This window comes from Ambystoma mexicanum, chromosome 11 (genome assembly GCF_040938575.1).
Source record: "Ambystoma mexicanum isolate Mex_15411 chromosome 11, UKY_AmexF1_1, whole genome shotgun sequence".
NCBI lineage: Eukaryota > Metazoa > Chordata > Amphibia > Caudata > Ambystomatidae > Ambystoma > Ambystoma mexicanum.
The window spans coordinates 361,177,078-361,194,102 of record NC_090934.1 but is presented as its reverse complement, the minus strand read 5'-3'; positions in this window follow the sequence as shown (position 1 = coordinate 361,194,102).

The window sequence follows — 17,025 nt, the reverse complement described above, 5'->3', positions numbered from 1 at the left end:
ATTGCGCTGAAAGCCAAGGGGCCTCAGGGCCCACAAAAAAAACAGCAGGTACGAACATATATAACAGGACAAAAAAAAATTGTCAGGAAGGCAGAAAGTGAGGTTGAAGATATTCAGTTAAAGAGGAAAGTTTGAATACTCTTCTGTTTCCTTCATGCCTCAGGTCCAAGCAGAGTGAGATCAAAATCTTGGTGAAGCAGGTAGCGAAAGACCTGCCTGGACCTTTAGTCCATTTGAAGCTTAGACAGCTTACCTTTGCCAGTTTTGTTGAGCAAAGAGATCTTGATGACTGGTATGGGGTCACCAAGGTTTTCAGATAGACTGGGGATTTCCCGTAAAGACATCTATGTACAATGGTGACTTCTTTAAATTGTACCTGAGCCGAAACAGGGAGCCAATTCAGCGCCTGTCTGCTGAGAGATACATGGTCTCTTCTTGGTATCTTTTTATAATTCGGACAGAAGTGTTTTGTAGGACTTGAAGTTTCTGAAAGCATGTTGGGCATTGCAAAAATCAAGTCTAGATAGAATAAAAGCCCATGCTACAGATACAAAGTTAGTCTCAGAAAGAAACAGGCGATTGTTTTTGAGCAATTGAAGGTTGTATGCACATTTTCTGGTGACATGGTTGGTATGGGCTTCATCACTCAGGGAGGACTCAAGTTAGGTGCTGATTGCTTTGTCTTTGCCTAATACCGGGATGTTACAATCCTGGATGGAGAAGGACTGGTAATTAGGCTTCAATTTGGTTCTCACCTGTGATGAGTCAAAAATTAATGACTCTGTTTGTACTCTGTTAAGGCACATCCAGTTGTCAGTCACCCATGACTCAATCAGGCTGTAAGTGTGCTTGAGATTTTCTGCATCAAGATCATGATCCCCAGTGATCTCCAGGACCAGCTGGGTGACATCATCACAGCTGGTGAAAAATACCCTGTGTCCTCCAGGAGGCTACAAATGGGTCTGGTGTACAGATTGAAGAGAACTGGGGACATACAGGCCCCATGAAGTACACTGCAGTCTGCTGGGGCTGGGGCAGAGGAAGCCTCCCCCCAGCAAACTCTGGACATCCGGCCGGTCAAGAAAGACTGGACCCATTTAGATGTTTCGTCTTTACAATGGCCAACATCTCTCAGAGTATGGAGGTGGCACTCATGGTCCAGGAGGTCGAATGCCAGCAACAGATCTAATAGGACCAGTTGTCCAGTTTTTCCCCATATCCATGATTTCCAGCATATGCATCTGAAGATCAATGAGGACCATTTCAGTACTTTGGGATGGCTAAACCCTGACTGCCTGATATGTAGTACACTGAGGGGCTCCACAAATGCCTGACGTTGTAATGTAGCCACCTTGTCCATGATCTTTAGAAGGAAATTACAGTTGGTGATGGGTCTTAGGTTATTTGTGTCATGGGGTCTAACACAGGTTTTTTAAATAAGGGGGTCACCATAACATCTTTGAAACTTTCAAGAACCAAGTTGTCACAGAAGGAAGTGTTGACAAGCCTAGCCAGGAAAGAGGCAAACACGTCCTTGTTGTCCAGGATTATTTTGGGAGGTATTGTATTGCCAAGGCATAGTGATGGGTGCATTGTACCCAGAGCATCCAACATGTCTGGGGTGGAAACCGAATGAAATTGAAATTTCGGATGATCTTTGTGAATGGATGGCACCGATGTTGGGAATTTATTCGGTCTGATGTCAGCAAGATCTTTTTTTATTTTATCCTGGCCATTGGATAACTTCACCTCAAAGGCTTACTGTGCTTTTGTACAGTGTTGGTTTGTAGGCACGTATGAGACTGATTGTGCTTTGTGTTTTTCTAAGAGCTGACATGTACAAACAAAAAATTATGAGCAACAATACTACAATGGGAACCAGAATATTTACAGCGATCTCTAAGCACAATTGGGCCCATGAAAACATGGCATTAAACCAGCCATCTGCATTCATACCAGCTTCCTTCTCCATGGCAATCCTCACATTGTGAATGGCCCCTATCGCATGGGATAACAATCCACTGTCTGTGTCATTTGGGTCTATGTATGTGCAGCAAGACAGTCCTATTTTCTTGCAGACACCTCCTCCCATATCTGTGAGCAAATTCAGGACATATCGGTTCTGGAGTGTCATGAACCTAATTGCTCTAAACTCACTCTTTCTTAAATTGAGGCCCTGCTCTGTCTGGTTTACCATGTGAAGCATCTCCCATCTAGTTATCTGTAGCCACTTTGCATTGGCAGCAGTCTGGATACCTGGCACAAGGTAAAAAACATTTCTGTCTTGGTAAACAACCGGTATTTGTCCGGAATTTAGTTTCTTGGCAGAGTCTTTGGACAAGTAGTTAGATCTCTTTTGACAATGATCTCATAGTGAGCGACGAACATGCTTAACGGTTGGGGGTTAGTTGGTTCTGCAGCCAGCACTTTTATAACTGATAGATGAGAATCAGGAACTACTAAAACCGTGCAATGTAGGGTGGTCAGCGATGGTGGGATATGTGAATATGCATATTTTCCACATTCCCAGTCTATGTAAATTAACGCTGCTGTGCCTGAAGTTAGGTCAGGGATAAACACAGTCTTATTGCAATGGCTGTTAGTTCCTATGGATACAGTGCTATTTCCTTTAAAGCAAAACGAATACCATGCTGGCCTTTGTACTTTGGCTGGTGTTTTGCTTAACTCAATCCATGTCAATTTTAGCACACAGTTAACCCATATTTTGCCACAGTTTTTATTCATGCAGGCTGCCCCGTCTTCAGGAAACCCCAGCATCCCTATCCAAAATGACTGCCAGGACAGTGTGCTCTTGGTAAAGACTTGGTACTCTGCAGAGAGCTAAATGTACAAGACACTGGGCTATAAGAGGAAGCATTTCTTGGGGTATAAACAACTGGGGTTTGCCTGTTGCATGACATATGAAAGAGCATACATAGCGGCTCTCATTTGACCTCTCCCTCCCCACTTAGCACATGTGATTGTACCACATATTTGATTTGATTTGATTTAATTTTTATAACATGCTCAATTGGGCCTCAGAGCGCATGTTGTCTGTTCGGGGTAGTGCACCATCAGCCATGTCATCAAATATAACACCCTTGTAATTATTGTGCTCTATTTCCTCCTAGGTTTCCCTCTTATTCATTTTATCCCAAGGTGTGTTTAATTCTCAAAAACCTTCCATAATACCCTAACCCTCCTTTATATGCCCCCACCATTTCAAATAACCACACAAAAACAATATACAACCTGCAAGGAAAAAACAACATATACAATGTAACATATATATTACACAATGTCTGTGGTGTTGTACCTGCAGCAGGAGAGAAAAACTAGACATAGATGCAAACAACTGCAAATCCATCGCATCATGGATTGATAGGACAACTTCAAAATGTAGTAAACATCTACTGCAAAATATAGTTTTAATTTCAAGTGACAAGTGGGTCAGTGTCACAGGAAGGTGGGAAATATACTTAAATTTTAATCAGCAAGTGGTTCAATTACATGGGAAGGTGGAGTCGTGTATCTTCCGAACGTCGGATAGGTGAACCAATACCGCAACTCCTTCACCGAACTGCAAAGGGTGTTGAAAAAAACAACTTTATATAGTCCCTGAAACCTCTGCTCATTCCAACGATGCACAAAGTTCTTCACAAACATCTTATCTCCAGGGTAGAGTTGATGTGACAGTAAGTTCAGTTCATCTGTCACCGATGTTACTGCTGCATCTTATCTTCTAGGAGCAATCTGTGGAGAGAGCGCTTTAATGCATTAGTTTAATTCATGCAAGTACCCATGAAACTCCTCCACCAAAACTCCTGCTGCCCTGTGAGCATCTAATGCTTGTGTGTAGGAGTAAGAGGTGTGTGCATCCTTCTCCCTGTCACTATCTCGTGCAGGGACAAGTGTTGGTGTTTGCTGGACTGCATTCTCAGGGTGAACAAAGACAAAGGGAGACATTGCACCCAGTGGCTCCCTAACATTGTGCACATCTTCGAGAGTTTATTTCTCAAAAGCCTGTTCAGCCTTTCCACAATACAGTTGGCCTGAGGATGGTATATCGTGCACAGTCTGTGCTTTATCCCCTATACAGACACTACTTCTTAAACTAGCTCATTAACAAATTGGGTTCTGTTGTTCACACACCCCCAATGAGGAAATACCTTGTGTAGCAAACAGTATGAAGCTAATTTTGCATCCGGTTGTGTGCAAAGGCCAGCCCCAACACAACATGAGAACGGACATACTACAACAATAAGGTACCAGTAATTACTACACCTGTTAAGCATGTTCACCTAGTCGATTTGAAGCTCCCAGGAATGGCGCAGTGGGATGGGGCAAGGTGCCATGCAGCGTCCTGAGTTTCTAGCCAGTGTTGTAGAGATGGCACATTGTGTAGTTTGCCACAAACGTGTGGAGATATTTGTGCATGTTGGGGACAAACCAGTCCTCTGAAATGTCTGCAGCAATGTGTTGTTTCAAAACATGCGCCGGGTAGTGCAGCTGCTCAAAAGAGACCATTAGCAACTACTGTGGCATTCCAACTTTACCTGTAATATTTTGTGTCCAAATAAGATCCGCCAGGGATTGCGAACACTCCCTTTTCATGCACAATTCCTTCTTTTCCTCTGGCGCTTGTCCTTGCAGTTCAATAATTTGAGTAGGGTCCGAGGCAGTATATTGCACTGCTATCTACAACTGTTGGTTGGCCACCTCAGGTTAGGCCGTAACATCTTGGTCTCTTAAATACGCTGCTTCTTTGGTGGCATTAGCTTTGGCATCATTGCCAAGTGAAATATGGTCTGTGTTTTGAATGTGGGCGGAGCAGTTAACCACCGCTACTAGATAGGGTCAGGACATTGCATAAATCAATCTTTCCAATAAGGCCACATGCTGTACAAGTGCGCCATCAGCCCTGCAAAACCCCTCCTTTTCCATCTGGACAACCCTGACAGTACAGTGATGGTCACATACGCCAAATTGGAGTAAATGGTCGCCAAGCATCGCTGAGATGCTTCTAATTCTTCAATTAAGGCAATGAGTTCCTCTGCCTGAAGAGAATAATGTGTTGGTAATATTTTCTGAGCAACAACCTCATGCCCCATCTACGAGGCACACTACTGCTGCTCATGTGTGCCTCTGGCCAGTCTACTGATCGATCATTGATGAACCGTCAATGAAAAGGACCTCGCCCTCCAACAGTGCGTCCTCCCGTAGCTGCACTAAATCATCTTCTGGAACTTCAGAAGTGACGCAATCATGCACTTCCTTTCCTTCACCAAGAAGCATAGCAACAAGCGTAGCAGGGTTTACTGTGCAACATCTTACAATGTGAATGGATGGGATGGATAAAATCACTTCATATGCTTAGGTGTTCTGTGTAGTAAATGGAGATTTTGATCATTCATGGATTGCAAAAATAGCGTGCTCTACATATAATGTCACTGAGCACCCCATAGTGATTGTTGAACTATTCTCAATAGTAAAAGATGCAGCTGTCAATGTCTGTTCACATGGGAATCGGCCCTGTATTACTGCATCTAAGATATCACTGTAATATGCAAGGGGCGTGTGCCCCAGGGATTTTTGCTGAGCCAATACACCAGTTATTACTTGTCCATTAGAATGTGAGAATAGATAAAATGGTTTTGTGTGATCAAGGGTTGGTATGACTGGAGCATTGTAGCATTTTTCAATTCAGCAAAACATGTTGCCATTTTACCTGTCTATGGGCCTCATCACGAGTTGGGCGGTAACACCGGCGCTAATAGCGCTGGCGCTATCTGCCCTACCGCCAAACCCACCAGCGCTACTAGCACTGGATCATGGGTTTGGCGGATTGTAACACTCACCTGGTATCCACGGGGACGTCACTCAGCCTGTTCTGACCTCTTGCGACCTCGAACCCTTCCCTGGAGTCTACTAGACTGGAGACTGGCCCTGAAACACAGGATTGGTAGAGTTTAATTCCCTATTGTCTCTGTGTGCTTGAACCCTTTCTTCCCCGGGGTCCAACCCTTCCCTTTGATCCACAGCTCACCTTGTTTCAGCGCAGGGGCGCGTTGATTGATGCGGGTTCATTGCTGCCTAGTTACTTCACTGGCAAGAGTCCGACAGGTAAGTATAATGAGTCTTTTGAACAGTTCTCTAACTTCGTTCCTTTCCTTCCTTAGATGATGGCCAGCGTCTGGGGATGGCGAGGTGCTGCTGAGATGAGTAGCGCTGAAGGTGAGTGAGAGGGCGATGCGCGATGCAACCCTTTCGTATTTGTATTGAACTGAGATCTTTTTCTGTGTCTTTTAGGCGTTGCGATGTTTTCAGCGTGGATGCCGGTTATGAAGAAGAAATGCGGTGAGTAAGCGCGGTATGCGGCGCCTCTAGATGTTTCCACGCTAACCTGGAGTGTCTTTTCCCTCTTGCAGATGGATGAGAAGTTCCGGAGACAGAGTTCCCCCAGAGCAGGATTCAGGTAAGCGTTTAAAGCATGTACAGTCTTTAAAAATAAGCGAAGATTTGCTGAATGCTTACTAATGCCTTTTTTCTGTTCTTTTCCTTTTTCCTTAGGAAGCGTCATGCCGGGATGGGAATGACACCGCCGAAGATGCCCTCAGAACAGAAGAAGCGATGAATGAAGGGCAGAAGCGCCGCAAGGTAAGGCTGTTCCTAACGGTGTTCTTGTTCTTGCAGGAGCTGAGCGCAGAAGAAAGATGCAGGCCTACTGGAGACCGATCCGAACACGGTGAGTGTCACGCTGCAGGTGCAGAAAACACAAAGCATGTTTCACAGCCTGGGTGTGGCTTAAATAGTCTCTGGGTATCCCAGGTGTCTCTGGGCTGAACCACACCCAAAAGACTAGACTGCACATGCAGTTCTGGGAACCGAAATATGTGGGGCATCCATCTTGTCCCCCTATCAAAGCACTACAAGTCCAATCCCCAATGTTATCCTATGCTAGTGAGTGAGTCTGGTGCCACAAGCGCCAAGTCTGACTCCAAGTGGGTCTTTGGAGGGATGGAGAGGCCCTTGCGGGCCATGTGGGTGATCGTGGCCTGGCTCCAGCCTGGCATCTTGGAGGGCTGGGGACATGAGAGGCAGGAATCATGGCACAGATTTGGAATTCCCCATTCCCCATTGTGCCCATTCGGGAATGCCCCATTCCCCATTGGCTCAATAGGGAAATTACGTGCTCATCCCACCGGCGGATTTCCCGCCGGCGGTATGAGCGCACATTTTTGTCGGATTTCCCCCCAGCTGAGAGCGGGGGAGAAATCCGCCGAAGCCCTGATTTGGCGGACCCTTAAATCCGGCAGTAACAGCGCTACTGTCGGATTTAAGGGTTACAGCCAAACTCGTGATGAGGCCCTATGTCAGTGACCCCTTCCTCTTCTGTGCTTCTTTGAGTCCCTGTAGGAGAGGTTTTGTGTAAATAGAATAGTCGAAAATCCATGCTCCACAGTAGTTACACAAACCCAGAAATTGTTGCATTTCTACTGTAGTCGGTTGTGGTGTATTCTGTACTGCAGCAGCCCTTACTAGTGTTACTGTTTCCCCGCTGATGATATTACCTGTCCCAAATATACAACCTCTTTCTGGCAATATTGCATTTTTTCCTTGTCTACTTTGTATCCTTTGTCTACAAGCAATGTCAACAGTGTAATCAAATCTGCACATTTCTTCTGTGGTACTATATACTAAAAGGTTGTCCACATAGTTAATGATCATGGTTGGTACATGTATTTTGCCCAAATCCATGTGTAACCTCTGTTAAAAATACTAGGGAACTCACAGTACCCCAGTGTGAGTCTGGTATATTGAAATCTCTTCCCGCGGTAGATAAATGTGGTAAGATATTGAGAATCAGAGTGTAATGGGATAGAAAAGAACACATTTTTCAAATCAATAACAGTAAAATGTGTGGCCTCTCTTGGTATGTTGAAAATAATTTTTGTGGGATTCGGCATGAGCAGAAACTCTGCTTCCACTATACTATTTAATGGGTGTAAATCTTGTATGATCTAACTTGACCTCTTTGATTTTTGACAGGGCATATCGCTGTATTACATGGTGACTCTGAGGGCACTATAATGCCCTGCCACCATAGCACGATTGTCTCATCTATACTTTCATCTGATTCCCTTGACAATGGGTACTGTCGCAGTCTAGGTAACACTGCTCCCTGCTTCAACTTAATATGTACTGCTCCTATACTCTGCAGGAGACCTACGTCGTGGGAGTTGTCCATCAATATGGTGCTTGGGACCTGCAGCAGGTCATTTTGTAAATGTGCAAGCATGTTTTTAGCAATAAGTACAGGATATGGGACATTCCTTTGCTGAATCATTACTTGACAGGGAACGCATACCTCCAAAATCATTTCACCATCATTGTCAGCATCTTCAAGAAACTGTCCACCTGATACCCCAGGCAATGTTTGAGAAGGGTCAATACACATAACTGTTTGCGACTCACCTCCCTCTTCATCTGTACCTATGAGCACTATTCTGTTATTTGCAACCAACACCCCCTCCAAATCTAACATGTTAATAGCACCTGTGACATGGTCTTGGAGCACTGCTGGTCTGAACAAAAATGCTGACTGAACTCCTGGCACACATAAACAAATCTGGCTGCACAGGTACTCCCCATAGTAGCACCATCACTGAACAATGCTCTTGTTATTACCAGGACCCTAGCGTAACAAATTCCTGGTGTGGAACACTCTGCCCCATCTTCTGAAAATGAAATGGTCAAGTTCAATTTGCTTAACAAATCCCTTCCCAACAAGTTTACCGACATCGCCTTAATGAACAGTGGCACTAACACCTTTTGGTTACCTACCTTGATGGGTAAGTCTTCTTTGAATGGAACTAAATGTATTGCCCCAGAGAATCCCTATGTGTCCATTGCTTTGCCTGAAAAGGGGAAGCACCCTTCCTTAATGTATAATTTTGTTGCACCTGTGTCAACCATAAAAACAAATGATGTGTTGCCTATCTCCACACCTACCAGGGGTTGCTATTTTGTGTCAGCTGTGACTGACAGAACTGGACATGTCAGGACTCTCGGTGGGTTGTCCTAATCGGGATATGTGTTTGACCATGGGAATACAAAAGTGTTACCGCCCACCACACTTGCCCATGTGTACAATGTCACTGTGCTGTGCGGTAAAAAGCATTGTTGTCCCAAACATCTGGGACCGGCTGTTGTGTCTGCTGTTGTGCATAAACTGGTGCATTATTGGATGCTGGATGTTGCATCTGCTGGGTTATGGGTGCTTGATATTGATAATGGGAAATTGTACCTGCTGGGACATTTGTGTGGGTATTGCGCCATATGGAATGCATGGGGCTTCATCCCATGCTGCTGTTGATAAGTAACTGGGGCTGCCAGTCCACTAAGATATGCGTTGGGATTTTATGCATAAACTTGCCTACTCCTATGTTCTTGCGCAACATGACCCACTTTCTCACATGACCAACATGGTCCTGAACCACCATATCGTTGCCCCATCCTGCCAAATCCTCCTCCTCTACCTATCCAGCCTCATTTAAACTCTATAGACACGTCCCGTCTACCCCAACACGTGTGCCAGATGTGGCTTCAGTACAGCTGGTATTCTCCACCTGCCCTGGGAATGTTAACATTTTTCCCGATACTGGGGGACTTGCTGACCAGGGTTTTGCTTATTATTGTGGAACAGCTTGATTAAGATCCTATGGTGGCACTATTGGGATGCACGAGGCAACTACCTCGGGAGGTACGACGTTTGGCTGGCCTGCTTTTAGTGGTGGCTCATAGAAGGGTTTATATGTCCTGGTGGAAGGGCCCTCCAACAAGCGTGCATGTGTGGTTGAAAGATATGACACATTGTCATGATATGGAGACAGCATTCACCCATACCATGCCCGTGAATGCCCGTCCACCAGAGGTGTGGGTGCCATATGTGCAATATTTGCTTAATGCAGAGGAAAAATTGTGTTGTATTTGAACATTTACCACCTCTCTTTGTTTGTAAGATGCCTTGTATGATGGTTTCAGGCCATTGTGGGTCACTGATTGTTCTGGTCTCCTTTGTTACAGGGTTTTTGTTTCTTTTCTGTTGCACAATTAATAAATATTTTAAAAAAGAAAAAAACAACCACTACTTTACACCACAACAATTCAATAACACTTTAAACCACAAATCAATAAAAACTAAAATATATACGGGGTGCTTCACAGACTTCCTCAATCTCCACTTTGAGACAAAGGCATTTACCTCCTTATGCCCCTTCTTCCGGGCAAAGGGATCCCAGGTCCTCAATATAATGGACATGCACAGCAAAATTATACTTATTTACACAATGGTGTGGACCCTTCCTCTTTCCCTTTGCCTCAGGAAGAGGACATTTACCTCCTCACACTCCGTTGTTCCGGGTGGAGGTCTCGCATGTCCTCCATATGTTGGATTTAATTTGTTATTTTACGTGCAGTGCTGCCTTTCCTTCAAAATGGAGGAGGTCCCATTATCTCTCTTCTTCTCTTTTTGCACATGCAATTATATTGTGACGTTACCTTTTCTCTCATGGAGATAATCCCTCTGGCCACCACTACAATATGGCCACCTGTTATATATTGCCATGTGATCTCTACAATCCACACAATCACCAATTATTATTATGGTTTTATTATTATTATGGTATTTCAGGAACGCAGACCTAGCTTCGAGAAACAACAGAGCATTTTACAGAGGTATACACCAATACAGATACATATAGAGTGCTTTAGAGAAGTAACAAGGGAACAGATATAGAGCGGGGGTGGGATACAGGGGGGCACAGAGGAGGGGTAAAATAGTACTGGGTGGCAGGGTGGAGATGGGCGGGAGGGCCGTCAGAGTCTAGCGAGTCAGGTGACGAAAGGGCAACGTGATGGCCTAGGTGTTGAGAAGGAGAGACTCCTTGAAGAGGTGGGTTTTGAGTTATTTTCTGAAATGTAGGAGCGTGGGGGCAAGTCTGAAGCAGACAGGGGGAAACCTCACTCCACACACACACACACACACCCTCCTATCGTTTTCTCCCAAAAAGGTGCACTTACATCTATGCATTCTCCTGAGTTCCTCCGATACAGGGTCCTATCAACGGCCTGAACAATCTTTTAGCAGCACCCCACTCCAAGGGGCAGACAGGCCTTTGGTCAACCTGGTGCCTGCAAACCTCTTTAGATATTGCACGGGGGCTGGTCACTGCAGATGGGTACCACACCCCAGGAATGTGCGCAGGGATTACCCCTAACTTCACAGAGTCTGAGATCACATCAGGGTCATCAAATTGAAAGGATGGCAGCCCAAATTCCGCTAGACACGTGTTCCCCTACATTGTTACTGTCGAACACAAATATCTAATTGGTGGGTTTTTATCAATAGGTTCATAAATTGGGCCCATCACGTGGTGTGCACCTTTCTATTCCAGATGCGCTCAAATTAACTTGGCAAGGCCAACTCTGTTTTCATAAAACAATAGGCTTCCTCATTAACCCAGATGTCACAGCCACACGAGTTGCACCCCTGACATTGTACTAAATGTATTGCCATCACCTCCACTCCTCTGGTCCCAAATCACAAGAGGTTCCAGACAGTGCACCCCCTTATCTCCTTCCAGCCCCAGTTGCCCAGGGATGACATGACCAGGGCACCGCTCTTGAGTCTGAATTTTGAGGATTCATTTGCGTACATTGTGTGACTAGGTGTAATTCATATGGAGTGTCCGTCCCAGGGTGAAGGCAGTAGTGTTCTAAATCTTTGCCTGGCTCATTGGTATCAGAGAAACCTGTGCCCTATTCTCATGAATTTGTCCTTCAAAGGGTGCATCGATTCCTGCTCTTCGCGCCATGTTCAAGCTCTGCAGTTGGATACAATTAATGCTTATCTGGGCACAATGGGTGCCTCTGACCTCAGCTTGTCTCCTGGGGGATGGGAAAAGTGCAGGTAGCATGCACTAATCTCGTCTGCGTTTTAGATTCTTCCTTGTGGTGTACTTCTGGCATGGCAAACCACCAAATAGCACTCTTTGTGCTTAGCGCCATTGACATCCACGAGGGATGCATCTACCGAAGATCGCTACCGCCATCCCTTGAACCGCAGTGAAGTCCATCCTCCACATTGCTCCACAGCTGATTGACTCGTCACTGCATCTTAAACCAATCAGCAGCCGCCGGCAGGTGTAGCTGGCCGACACGACAAAGGCTGTAAAACAAAGGCTTTCCTCTGTCCAAGCCTGTCCAGAGTCTGCAGAGACCAGGACCAGGAACCTTGCTCCTTCTCAGTGAGGTCTGCTGCTCACTTATCGCACTGGTATCAGGACCCTTGTTGCCTGGTAAGCACCCCTGATGAACTCTTGCGTGACTTTTTTTACTTGTATTGTCTACCCCCATGATCTAAAACTTCTCCCAGTCAGCCCGCTTCTCTACTCATATCGAATACCACAGACCTAGATGTGTACGGTGCTACTGTTCCTGCTTGGCAAACATGCAACAAACTCCTGTTCCTGTTCCTAGTATATTCACTAATGTATGCTGTTGTATCACTTTTCAACTGCAGCCCTATTATGCAGTTCTAGCCTGCCATTTTACCTACTGTCTAATATAGCCTTTATCCATCGACACGTATACATGATCTTGGTCACATCCGTTAGACAGTGTTAACTATTTTGGTGGCACCTCTGACCGGTATAATTATTCGTATTGGCTATTTAACAACTGCACTGTATTCCATTTCACTTGTTTACCTCTACTCCTGTGAACCCGAAGTAGCCTTTCTTGTCTTTGTACTCCTGTTAACCTTGCTGTATCTTATACAGAAATGACCCTTCCTTGCATCCAGTACTCTAATTTCTACACTGCGCTGTACTAGAATGTATTAGGATATCTTTGAATGCAATCTGATATGCTTTTAGGGCACTTACACAACATTATGGCTGATTACTTGACTGTCTCCTAACATACCTTACAATTGAAATACCATTGGAATCGACCTAGTCTATACTGCCACTGTCTGCTTTATGTTCTGCCTTTGCACACTACATACGCTTAGTACGCGTGGAACTTTCGTTAATGCCCACCTCCAGCCAGATTGTTGCTCATTATGTGCTCACATTACTTAACTCCATTCACTCCTATGCTACTTCTCTTCATAACCTCCCTTGCCTGGATATTCCCATACAGCTCCCCCACCCAGCTTACCCCCCTTGAGATACTTAAACTCACCATGCCACACTATGATAGCAGTCTGAACATGCCTACATCCCAGAACACGCCCACCACCACCACTGCAATCTCAAGTCACCTCATCAGTGACACCTCGTTGGCCACCAATCCATACCTTAAATGCCCTGCACTATGGTTGGAGCACTTTACAACTAAACCTACACCCAACCAACCTTATGCCCTACATCTCAGGAACTCGAGACTAGGCTCTAGATTCCTCCACCCTGCCTCTCATCCTCAGGAGTGATCTCTTACATCACATAAAACCCTACTTCCACAATTAAACACTCACAGTTACCGGTGAACGCCAACACTCCATCTCCCAACACTCTTGATTGCAATTTACACAACCCCAAAGAAGCACTGATCAAGGGTGCCCTGATCAATGCTAGGTCACTCCCTGCACATGCTCTGGACATTGCCGATTTCATCACAACCCAAAACCTCGACTTCCTCGCTATTACAGAGATGTGGCTACATGCTGCCTGTGGACCACTACTTGCCCTCCCCATACCTTCTGGCTACACCATTATTAGATGCGACCGTAGTAATAACCAGTTGAAAGGCGGTGTGGTCGCCTTCATACACAAAATCACCACTGGCATTAGACCCATCATAAACCAACAGATCTTCCCTTCAGCAGAATTATTATCAGTCAAACTCCCCATTTCACCCAACCAAACTGCCACCCTACATCTCATATAGCGACCTCCTGGACCCACCACCACCTTTGCAGATGACATTTTGTCTATCATAGTAGATCAAGCCAAAACTAAATCACAAATTATCCTACTTGGTGACTTCAACCTTGGTTTCCAAGATCCCAACTACCCGACATCTCACGACCTGGCCAACACTCTAACCGACATCGGCTTCTCCCACCTAATCCAAGAACCTACCCATTCTAAAGGAGAACCCTTGACTGGCTAGCCGATATAAATTGCAGTATTCATCTACAGGCTAATTCACCATGCTCTTGGTCAGACCACCATACGATTATCTTCAACATTACAGTCACAGACCATTGCCTCAAGCAAGACATTGCTCCCCCTATTTATACTAGAAACAAAAGGGACAAGCTACTCATTCTTATCATACCCTTATTAAACAATGTGGCATCTTCATGCACTGATCCTACAATATTAGTTGATACCTTCTACCAGTCCATGCTTAAAGCCCTGAACACCATTGCCCCAATCAAACTCAGGAAAGCCAAACCCTGTACACACCTTAATTTGTGGTTCACACCACACCTAAGAGTACTCCACAAAGAAAAATGGACAGCCCGCTGGAAAAGCCTTCCATCTGACTCCAATAAAGACACCCTCACCATAGCAAACCTCAACTACAAAGAGGCTATCTTCGAGGCCAAAAAAGATACTTACAACAAACGCATTATGGAAGCTGAGTCCAACACCAAAGGGCTCTTAAAGATTCTTAAAGAACTTGAATCTTCAGCAACCCCCCCGACACTTGCAGCAAAGACAGCACATGGTGTCCAAATATAATAATATTATATATAATAATAACGAGGTGGGTACAGGGGCTGAAGAGGAGGGGGACCGGGGTACGGGGGAATGGGAAGAAATGGATGGCAGGGTCCTAGAGGTGCACAAGGAAGTTGCTGGAACTGCGGGCGATGGGGGCATTTCTTTAGAGAGTGCAGAAGCAGACCCAACAACGGGTTCCAAAAGGTAGAACAATATGGCCATCCCCACCCGGGAAGCCCATATGGTCTCCCAATGGGACAACAGCAACTAAGAAACCCAGGCCAAGGTAATGCTGGCCAGCAACAGGGACCCCAGTATAGAACACAGAACCACCCACAAAACAATGACAGTATGCAATACACGTCAGGTAACCATTTCGCGACAACAGCAAACGGGGCCCCCGCACCAGCCCCTTACAACGGCATGTCAGTGGTGTCAGGAAATGTGTTTAATGAGGGGGGGGCGAGGAGACACCCCGCATAGGACAGCCCACAGAGAACACTTGCGTGTCCAGTTCTATCTACCACCTACAATGCAGCAGAGGAACCATTGGTAGGGGCGCAGATAGGAGACAAGCAGTTCATATTCATGGTTGATTCGGGAGCGGAGAAATCATGTGTCAGAGAGGGCCGGTTCCCGTTATCTAACAGGAAGTTAGAGACGCAGGGGTTCTCTGGGGCTGTAATTGAAGTTCCTTACACAGAAGCTTTGGATGCAACAGTGGGGGGTAAGACTGTGAAGGCACCCTTACTGTATTACGAACATTCCCCAATAAATTTGTTAGGGAGGGATCTTCTGAGTAAACTTAACATGACCATATCATTTACTGAGAGAGGAATAGTGTTTTCTACACCCGGGATATGCCCCTTGCATGCGATGTTGGTAGTGCAAGCCTACACAACCACACAAGAAATACGAGGGCTGCCACAAAATGAGGAAATGTTTATTGAAGGGCTGAAGACTTTGGCCCTCGTAATTCCAGAGCTAAGAAGCATGGACTGGAGGATTCCAGCGGAGTTCCTCTTCCGCCCCATAGTGTGTCCCAACGCAGCACCAGGATCAGTGGTATCGTTGGACTTGCACGCTGTACAGGTATCAGCGAAAAGGATCGCTGTGATTGGAGTGGACAGGGAAGGATGTGAGTGGCGCACAGTGCTGTGTACAAACGCCAACCTCGCCCTACGAGAGGTAACAGATGAGGATCTCTTTTCAGACACAGAAGGGGATGGTGAGATAGTAATGGAAATAGCAATGCCCTGTGACATTTTGATCCAAGCCAGGGAGACCCCCGTCCAATTGATGGCAGTGGTAGGAGCACCACCGTCATTTTTTGATGACGACATGAGGCTCGTACCAAACAATTTATGGACAACAGGCCCCCATGATGTAGGGCTGTTGCACGGAGTACAACCGGTGATAATAAAACTAAAGCAAGGAGCAATTTTACCCCGAGTTAAACAGTATCCATTGTCCCGTGAAGCTGAAGAAGGGATAAAAGAAACAATAAATGCACTACTAGCACAAGGAATAATAGTGCCTTCAAACTCCCCATGTAACACATGTATTTATCCAATCAAAAAAGCGAAAGGAGGGTCTTGGAGGATGATACAGGACTTACACCCCCTCAATGATGTAATTCAGAAGGAGTTCCCTCTAGTCCCGAACCCTGCATCAATACTATGCAGCATCCCGAAAGTGGCATCACATTTCACAGTAGTAGACTTGAAAAACGCATTTTTCTCAATACCCCTGGCTGAAGAGAGTAGATACCTCACAGCCTTCACACTGGGGGGTAAGAGATATGAACACTGCAGACTACCACAGGGATACTGTGAGAGCCCGAGCATATTCAACCGCATATTGCATGAAGACTTGGGAAACCTATCAGTTGAGAGTACGATTATTCAGTATGTAGACGATTTATTAGTGTGTGCACAAGACGAAGCAACATGTAGAAAAGATTCAACAACACTCCTGATTTTACTGGCCAACAAGGGATACAAGGTAGACAAGAAGAAGCTACAGTACTGCCTGACTGAGGTCCTATACCTGGGACAGCTCATATCAAAAGATGGAAAAAGAATAATTCCCGACAGGGTAGAAGCAATAAGATCAGTAGGAGAACCCACAACAGTGAAAGATATGCAGAAATTCTTGGGGATGTGCAACTATTGCCGAGCATGGATATTAGATTATGCAGCATACACGAGGCCCCTCCTACAAGCACTCAAGGAAGCACAACAGGAGAATGAAAAAATAGAATGGTCAGAAGAAATGAGTATATCAT